General features: G+C 45.8%; 1 protein-coding gene across 1 annotated transcript in view; it reads left to right on the top strand.

Annotated features, from left to right (window-relative positions):
* The first annotated feature begins 1,693 nt into the window (after positions 1-1,693).
* cntn1a (contactin 1a) overlaps positions 1,694-9,776 on the top strand; it is a 95,462-nt gene continuing 87,379 nt past the window's right edge. The window contains exon 1 of the mRNA XM_076302432.1: positions 1,694-1,750. The gene's annotated coding sequence lies outside the window, so the exon portion shown is untranslated. The remainder of the gene's footprint in view (positions 1,751-9,776) is intronic.

Genomic DNA, 9,776 nt, shown 5'->3' on the forward strand with positions numbered 1-9,776 from the left:
CAGGCTCCATCAGGGCTACAGCACTAGTGTGAGATGAGTGTGAAACGAATGAGAATGAAAGAAAACATCCCACGTCGCTCCGCCAGACAGACAGACAGCAAGATGTGGTAGACAGACAGACAGCAAGATGTGGTAGACAGACAGACAGCAAGATGTGGTAGACAGACAGACAGCAAGATGTGGTAGACATATTTGACACGAACTGAAATCTCTCCCGCCAGAGCCTGGGCGTAGTGGGGTCCTTCTCCCCAGCAGTCCACATCTAGCGGGGGTCTGAGAGATAAAGTGAGAGTGCTTTGTTCTATTGATCTGACACTAATACCACCCTTCCAAACCCCAGCCTCCTTTCACTCCATCTCCTCCTCACCACCACCACCACCTCCCTCACCCAACTCCTTAGAAGACAGCCTTGGGACTAATAAGAGCCCCTATACCCTACGTGGTGTGGGGTGGTTTTGGGGGTGGGGAGAGGGAGAGCCCTCCCTTGGCGTCACCCCCACTGAGACCAGCAGGGCCAGCCACAGATCACCCCCTGTCTCCCCCCTCCCCCCCTCCCCACCTCACCCCCTCATCCCTTCCCCCTTCTGTGCTTCATGCTCGACTCACATGACCATAATAAGATAATAAGAATAATAAAGAGACTGCATGGCCAGTGCTCTGTTTATGGCTCTGCATTCACACCACACGATGATTTTCATCCACTTAACATTTCATCCACTTAACATCAGCCATAATCATATTTTTCATAACTCTAAATGACTTCCTTTACCAATTTCAAATCATTGCATGGAGCAGAATCCATCCATTTTGCCTTGTTATTTACCCCCAGCAATAACAAATGCTTTCTGTGGTGATGTGGGCGGCTACACTTTTTTGAGAAACATTTCTAGCATTCTCAAAATGGATAATAGTACAATTAAAACTGATGACGTCAATGTGAGAATCTGTTTGAGTCAAAACGCATATAAATCACTCACATTCCATATCGGAACAGCAGGGACAGGAAATCACGTCTGGTCCTACAGGGTGCAAGATGTTTATTTTCCATTGAAGACATAACATTATAATAGGGTATGTAATTTAGGTAGCAGCATATTGACCTTTGGGTAAAATGGTTGATGTATTTATAGGTCTATATGTATACTTTACATTAGGTCTACATAGGGCATTGTGGGGAGGTTGGATGGCCTTTTTTGTGGTGTAGCTATGGATTTTAATTATTGGTGACCTATGGGCTATTTGTGTGTCTGCACATCCTGATTTGTGAAGCTGTGACAGTCTGCTTGACAAAGCGCGTGTCACCAAAGACACATGTCCTAGGGGCATGAAGAACCCCATGTATCTTATCCTCTGTCACTGTGCAGCCTTGAGCACAGACATTTGCTTAGGCCGCCCGATCGCAGTCATATGTTTACGTAATACGCATGTTACACTGGTCTTAAGCAGGCAGTGTGTCTTGGCACGCTTTTCAAACATTCTGATGTAGTGCTTCACTGGAAGCCACAGAGGCCACCACAACATAAAATCCGTGAAATATAACAAACATGTACTGCTGGATGGCAGCTCCTTCGCCCAATAGCAGCTGCATTAGCGCCCCCTAAAGCGTCCGTCATCGTCCTTCATCCAATCGACGAGTGTTTGACATCAACGGCGCTGTCCGTTCCTCTCTCATGCTCATCACTTCGGCTATGCGGTGCTGACCAAGGTGTGTGTCGTGAAGGTTACACGGACGGACTGTCCGGTCTTGCAGGTAAGATGACTATTCTTGCACTGTCTGTTTATTGGTAAATACATGCGGTGAAGGCGTTCTGCATCCTGCACAGTCAGTGCTGGTTGGCTAGACTACGGATGGGCTACCGCAATGCAGACCAGTTTATTATGTTGCTAAACTGCATAGGTGTAAAATTATTTTCTTTCCTTTTTCGTTCCTTACAGCGCAGTTAGACGCAAAAGCATAGCCTAGACATAGTGTGCCGTAACGTGTTCCGACGTTATCTGCTTTCGGCTGTAAGTTATTGGCTGTCCACAATTTCGACGAACACCATACCCGTTTACACTGTATTCTAAGCCTATTACTTTCACCTTATGCTTTAAAATTGCACTGTTAGTGACGGCTTCGACTGAGACTGTCTTAAAATATTCTAGCATACAGTATAGGCTACTTAAATGTGCAGTCAACATTTATTTTCTTAATCCAGTAGTGCTTTCTTGTGCAGTAACTCATGTTGTCAGAGTAAAATAATCCACTGGGTTGGAAACGCTCCTAATTAGTTATACGGGCATGCGAGTGGGAAAATGCTTATTCTGAACTTCAAATAGCCTATTCGTGTTCTATTACAATCTAAATGCTGTTGCTGGCCAGGTGCTGTGGGCGCGCCCGGGGACATCGCTGTTTTCCTCTGTCGTAAATGTTGCCGGTTGAAACGATGAGCTACAAATCAGCCAACGCTTGTTGCTAGGTCCTACCTGTGGTAACGACAGCCTCACTAAATGGATGCAGTGATGACAAAGTGCTGAAATGCTGTTTCAAATCGGACAACATCCATAAGTGCTCTCTATGATAAAGAGTGGGTGTGTGCTTATGGATTTATTCAACACAGACACTGTCCATAGCTGCCTTGGTTCAGTGCACAGTGGTCGCCTCACATCGCTTAGAGAAAAGCTCCAATGTCATGCCAAAATCCTGTGCTCAGGGTTCTGAACAATCTTCCCGTCATGGGTGTAGCCCAAATGATACATAGACAGTTCATCGGTAGCAGTCAATACTACTTTACTGCATAGCCTTGTGATACATTAAGAATAATTTCATATTTCAGGTAATGAGCATTTTGTTTATCTTTGAATTCATAAATCAGATCATGTGGTATGTGTGATTGTGTGTTAAGACCCATTTCATTTAAATCACCTTAACGTGTCTTAGGTGGGCTGTTGAATTTCTGGTCGCACATCCTGAGGTCAGTCTTTTGCAATAAATTCATTGAATGCTGCCATTGTTGGAGCAGCTCTCTGGAGAGAGCTTAAAGCCCTCGTCTGGCCTTCTATCTCGTCTGGCCCCTCCATTGCTCTGAGGGCTACCCCAATGATAAAAAGACGTTTCGGAGAGAGGAGAAATCTCCTCTTCCTCGGACCCCCTGCTGGGGCCGGGCTTATGTCTGGGCCACTCAGCGCTAGCGGAGGGTCTTTACTGTACAGGAGAGTGATGGGCCGGTCTGGTGGTGCCTGCATTGGGGTCAGCGCAGACAGACCGGCAAGCAGGCAGGGAGGCCAGCAGTCTCTGTGAGGAGCACTTTATGTAACACTGTGCTTGCAGACAGGACTGTGCTGTAAGCGTGCTAGGGGCCGAAATGGCAAGAATAACATTGTGGCTCTTGATATGCTATGAAAATAGCCCCTTTCACACATAGACTGGAATCTGGACATGATCTAGATGGACATAATCTAGACTGGAATCTGGACATGATCTAGATGGACATGATCTAGACTGGAATCTGGTCATGATCTAGACCAGTGGTTCTCAACCTTTTTTGAGCAAACGCCCCCCTGACCTTACTTTGATCCTCTGGCACCCCCCCACACACACAATAAAAAAAAAAAAAAAAAAAACTACACCCCCGGGTAGGCTATAGGCCACTCACACTCATGCTATATTGCTTAAATAAAAAAACGAGCCCATTTCTGCGCTGTTTTGGTTTCTTCTGGAATTATAAGAAAATGTCCCTATGAGCCTATTTTATTATTAAGCAGATTTAGCCCACTGTTAGAAGCAATAGGAGACTGGTTGGGTAAAAAAAAAACACTACCAGCATTGGTTGTAATGATTTTTTTTTTAAATCAATAGGAACATTAAATCAAGGCAACAAGACGTGTCATTTTATCATAAACAAAAATTAAGTGCACATCACGTGAACAACATGCACATCGCAACAATCCAACCAATCACAAAACAGTATCCGCGCGTGAGGCCTGTTTAGGCCTATACATATTTCGTATTTGATTAGCAACGTCTTTTCGTGGAGACTACGCTCAGAGCAGCTGCAGAACAACAGCGAGCGGGGCTGGGGACGTGAGTCCGGACGTGTGCAGGCCCGAACTGCACTGTATGACCACTGAGCATAGATAAACAGTAAAATGTAGCTGGGACGGTAGAGGGGTTAGAAACCCATGAATGAAAATAGCCTATTTATTTCAGGTAGCCTATTTTTGCAACAAAAATATGTGAAAACCATGAAAGTTTAAAATGTAAAAAAACCCAAAAACTCTCACGTTCCCAGAGCCCCCCTAGGTTGTACGAACGCCCCCCGTTGAGAAACCCTAATCTAGATGGACATGATCTAGACTGGAATCTGGTCATGATCTAGATGGACATGATCTAGACTGGAATCTGGTCATGATCTAGATGGGTGGGCTGTATGGATGAACTCAATTGTCCACATTATTTGACCTAGACATCACCTGGCCTTACCAGACTATCTGCTCAGGGATGAACCAGACCCACCTGGACCATGTCAGTGCGTGAGATCCGGACCTAATTACCAGGTCATTGTCCAGACACCAGGTCTGAAAGCGGCTCTGGATAGCCATATTCTGTGGTCTCCAAATCTCTAATAACAGAAACTGAGTGGGGCCAGCGAGATGAGTATGAAAATCAGACGGTTCACCTTTTGGCTTCCTGCCATTTGAGTTGTAGGTGATTCCACAGCCGTTGCAGCGATAAGTCCTGTCCCTGGGCTCTCTCCTCAACAGCAAGCTTCAAGGCCAAATGGCAGAGCATGCACTGAATAGAAAAAGATAGGCTGATTGCCTTTGATAGTGAAGCCTCTCATGTTTGATTGACGGCTCTGCCATTTTCCACCTGTGGTGTGGGGGGTGGGGGTTGATTGTTCTGAGTGCAGCAATGCTAATCATACAGGGAGGACTGCATGGTTTAGAAAGTGTCTCTTTTGAATGATCATTTATTGGTAGATTCAAGCAAGGCTCCATAAAAGTCACATACAACAACTCAACTCAAGCATATCAATTACAATATCATTACAGTTGGAATGGTCAGTTCCAGTGTGTCACAGATGTAAAAGGACATTGAAATCTTGTTGGCTGAAGTATCACTCAGAATCAAACTATTTATGAACTGTATTGAATAAAATGAATAGATGCTAAGCTGTAGTCAATGCCTACTGTAGACCTGCGGGGGATACAGCTGAATGTGGCGACCTCATCTCATCCCAGATGATTAGGATGGAGGCAGGAGCTCTTTGGCCTGTGCTGCAGATCACTTGGTGCTACTGGTTAGGGCTTCAGGCTTGTCACCGAAGGGTTTGATACCCGTCATCTCACTGTGTGTTCACTGTGTGCTGAGTGTGTTTCACTAATTCACGGATTGTGATAAATGAAGAGATCAAAATTCCCTCACGGGATCAAAAGAGTATATACTTATATACTTATACTCATACTCACACTCATACCCTCTCTCTCCTAGCTCTTGCAGTACAGGACCCACAAGACTCAACACGATCATTTCCCAATGTTCTTTTGGTTACGGTAATTACCCTAAGTAGAGGTTATCTCACACGCCCCTTCAAATCACTCAACAGAGTGCGGCTACTTGAATATTTGTGCATGTACACTACATGGGGATTATTGTGTTGGTGCAATGGCCTCAGTTGATTGCTCAGCCATTTCTTCCTCTCCTGCTGTTTCGATCAATAGTTTCACTAATGGAAGGGCAGTGAAAGAAATGACTTCCCCACTCTACAGAATCAGGAGCCCTCCTGAGCCACATTGTGTGTGTGTGTGTGTGTGTGTGTGTGTGTGTGTGTGTGTTGTGTTAGCTTCTGTTCATAAGCGTTCCCATGTTTGTAAGGTGTGTGTTTGCGTGTGATCACATCCCTCTGCCTCAGGGCTGGTGGTATCAGACATCCCTTTATTCACGCCTTTCATTCTGATTCCACCTGGCCTCTCTGAGTACCCCCCCCCCCCCGCCCCCCAATACCTTGCACATAAAAGGGAAACACATGGCTTGTTTTCCATGAGTGGTGACCTAGTGAGTTCAGCTTGTCAGCGGAAATGTGATGGAGATGTCATTTTGATGGACACGCTTCCATCGATCTGTTTCAGTCTTCTCCCCTCATTTCCATCCTCAGTTAATGTTTTCTAACTCCTCGTTGATTGCATATCGCTTGAGAGACCCTTGTCGCAATTCTGCATATCGAAGTGTACCATTTTTGCAACACACCTGTTAAAATTATCTGTGCTATCATGCTTTCAACTCGGCTATATGTTTGAAAGTTCAAACCATTTTACGTCACATACCTTTTAATGTTTTAAAACAATTTCAATGATGGCTATTTAAGTTAAGATGGAGCTTAATTAATATGAAAGCCCAGTAAATCGTTAAACTGGTTATAAAGCCTACTTGAGTTGTAATTCAGCAAGCTTGACTGGTATGGTCCCTGCAACTCTCCTGCGTTCGTATCTAGGTGATCATCATTGCTGATAAACGGCTTTGTGTTTTTGTTATACGTGTTGTCCTTCCAAGTTGTTGTTCTGCCAGAAAGATGTTACCTGTCAGATTGCATTACAGAGACAAGGCCATTAAGATAATGCACATTACAGAGGAAGGACTTTAAGGATAGCAGCCTCGTCTGGCACCTCATTAAACTCTACAGCTTATTGTAGGATTAGGGGGGATAGTTGCCACTCATGAAGTTTTATAGGAAATGAAATGGGCATTCGCACAGTAGTCATCGCACAGCGGCTAGTGAACTATTCATTTCAAAATGTTTTGTAAACTTTAAGTAGGTGATGTTTACTACTGTGTTGATCTAATTTAGTGATGTTAGCAACCAATCCATAGCTAACTTAGGCTATGCTTTGCTGTTTCTCATTAATTAATGCATAAACCTAAACTTATGCATTTTACATGCTCAGTGTGGTGTACCAAGCTGTTCAGTGTGAGATGTTTATTTTAAATTGCTACATATAAGGTGCTGATACTCGGACATGAACGTTATGTAAATTCACCTGAGACACACTCTGATGTTGTACAGTAAAACAGTAATAACATAAACTGTTGTTTGAGACAGTGTTTTCATGTTTGAGCTTGTGTAGTAATCTTCCATTGGAAGTGGTTGGCTAGCATATTGTGGCTGCCAAATAGCACACCAAATGAGCTTTGTGGATGATTCAGACATTTGTGTCAGTACTACAATTTTGTGTTGGGGAAAAAAAGAAAAAAAAGAAATTTCAGAATGATCTCAGTCAGATGCTGTGTCAGCTCAGCACATGTAGCCATCTTGGTTTCCATATGTCTACTGCTGCAGTTGTATTAAGCCTCTTCAGGGTTTTCATTTTTGTACACAGAGAAAGCACTTTGTCTGACATGGACACACTAAACGAGCCTTGATTGTGTTTGAAAGGAATGTCTCTGAGCTTTCTTATGTTTTGATGGCTTTCAAGCACTCATGTCTAATGATGTGAAAGCGGAGGTGCAGAGCTAAGCTCATCCTATTAGAGGAGAACGCACACTTGCTTCAGAGCCAGTGCTCTCCAGCCTGTTGCCATGGCACCGGTAGCGCGTCAGGAAGATGCTGCCTGAAGATGACTAAGTCAAAGGGAAAATACATCAACCAACACACAGCCAGCCCCCCACCTCCCTCAACCACCCCCCACATAACCTTGCACATCTACCAACACACACACAGCCCCCCCCCCCATCATACAGAGAGAGCACATAACCTTGCACATCTACCAACACACACACAGCCCCCCCCATCATACAGAGAGAGCACATAACCTTGCACATCTACCAACACACACACAGCCCCCCCCCCCCTCACCCCCATCCTACAGACAGAGCACGGAACCTTGCTGCAGTGCAGCTGTTGTGTTTCTAGTAGATTGAACTGCCATTTTTAAATAAGAACTGATGAAGTATGCTATGCAGTTCACCACTGTGAGAACTGCACCGGCATGCAGTGGCTATCGAACTGGACAGACTGGAGTGAGGAAGACAACATAGTTATGTGGACAAGGTGCTTGTGAGCAAACTGAAAGTCTGGATGTTGGCATTGCTTGTTGGAAAAGCTCTCTTGTACATTTAGGCCGTCTCGCTGTCCGACGTGGCTAAATTGTTTATGGATCGATAGATTCACTTCCAATGGTCCTACTGATGAGCGAAGTGCATTTACGCTAGAAAATCCCATTACGGCTGAAAGGTATGGGAAACATTGTGCTCACACAGCTCTCCAGGATATTGGCCTATTCCCACGTGGCACCTGCCACTCAAACCCCATCGTGCTTCCTGCTTCCTGCGCTCCCTGAGAGGAAACACATTCTTACACAGGAACCTTGGGGCTGGTGGGGAACCTTGGGGCTGGTGGGATGCGGGGGAACCTTGGGGCTGGTGGGGAACCTTGGGGCTGGTGGGGAACCTTGGGGCTGGTGGGGAACCTTGGGGCTGGTGGGGAACCTTGGGGCTGGTGGGATGCGGGGGAACCTTGGGGCTGGTGGGGTGCGGGGGAACCTTGGGGCTGGTGGGGAACCTTGGGGCTGGTGGGATGCGGGGGAACCTTGGGGCTGGTGGGGAACCTTGGGGCTGGTGGGGAACCTTGGGGCTGGTGGGATGCGGGGGAACCTTGGGGCTGGTGGGGAACCTTGGGGCTGGTGGGATGCGGGGGAACCTTGGGGCTGGTGGGGAACCTTGGGGCTGGTGGGATGCGGGGGAACCTTGGGGCTGGTGGGGAACCTTGGGGCTGGTGGGGTGCGGGTGGATAGGCAGCGTCGTTGTGATGATTCTGTGGATGCTTGCAGTGAAACATTGTCTTTGTCTTGACACTAACAAGATTGTCTTTCTTGAACCTCAAGGTGTGATCTGGTTGTTCTCTCCTCAGACAAGTCTAATGGCATTTTATTGTTTTTTTTAAAACCAGAAAATATATTCCTTGTGAGTCAACCATAACACTAAAATATATTCCTTGTGAGTCAACCATAACACTAAATCACTGAGTGAGCTCAGGAGAACTGGGGCGTTGTTTATTTGTTTATTTGTTTATTTGAGCTAGGGCTGGGCGATATATCGATATAAAAGATATATCGATATATTTTAAAATGTGATATGGAATTAGACCATATCACATATATGGATATAGGGGCAGGAAGAGACTCTCCGGCACTCTTCAATAAACATGGAGAAAGCAACAACGTCTGAGCATGCGGAGGAGAGTCTCTTGGTTAGTAAAAGAAAAAGTAGTAGCTCAATAATTGGGGCAGCCGTGGCCTACTGGTTAGCACTTTGGGCTTATAACCGGACGGTTGCCGGTTCGAGCCCCGACCAGTGGGCCACGGCTGAAGTGCCCTTGAGCAAGGCACCTAACCCCTCACTGCTCCCCTTGAGCAAGGCACCTAACCCCTCACTGCTCCCCTTGAGCAAGGCACCTAACCCCTCACTGCTCCCCGAGCGCCGCTGTTGTTGCAGGCAGCTCACTGCGCTGGGATTAGTGCGTGCTTCACCATGCTGTGTTTCACTAATTCACGGATTGGGTTAAATTCAGAGACCAAATTTCCCTCACGGGATCAAAAGAGTATATATACTTATATATATATATATAATTTGGAGATGGTTTGGACACAAATTTTCAGATGAGCAACAAAACCACGCTATATGTAGGGAGTGCCATAAGCACGTTGCAGCCAGTGGTGGAAGCACAAAGAACTCGTTCACCACTTGAAAACGTGGCACAAAGTGCAATATGAAGAGTGTTTGAAACTGCGCGCTGCAGAAG

The sequence above is a fragment of the Alosa pseudoharengus genome, unplaced genomic scaffold (genome assembly GCF_046254945.1).
Source record: "Alosa pseudoharengus isolate Yale_2024_CS ecotype anadromous, Long Island Sound unplaced genomic scaffold, YU_APseudo_1.1 YU_APseudo_1.1_scf_10, whole genome shotgun sequence".
In the NCBI taxonomy this organism is placed as follows: Eukaryota; Metazoa; Chordata; class Actinopteri; order Clupeiformes; family Clupeidae; genus Alosa; species Alosa pseudoharengus.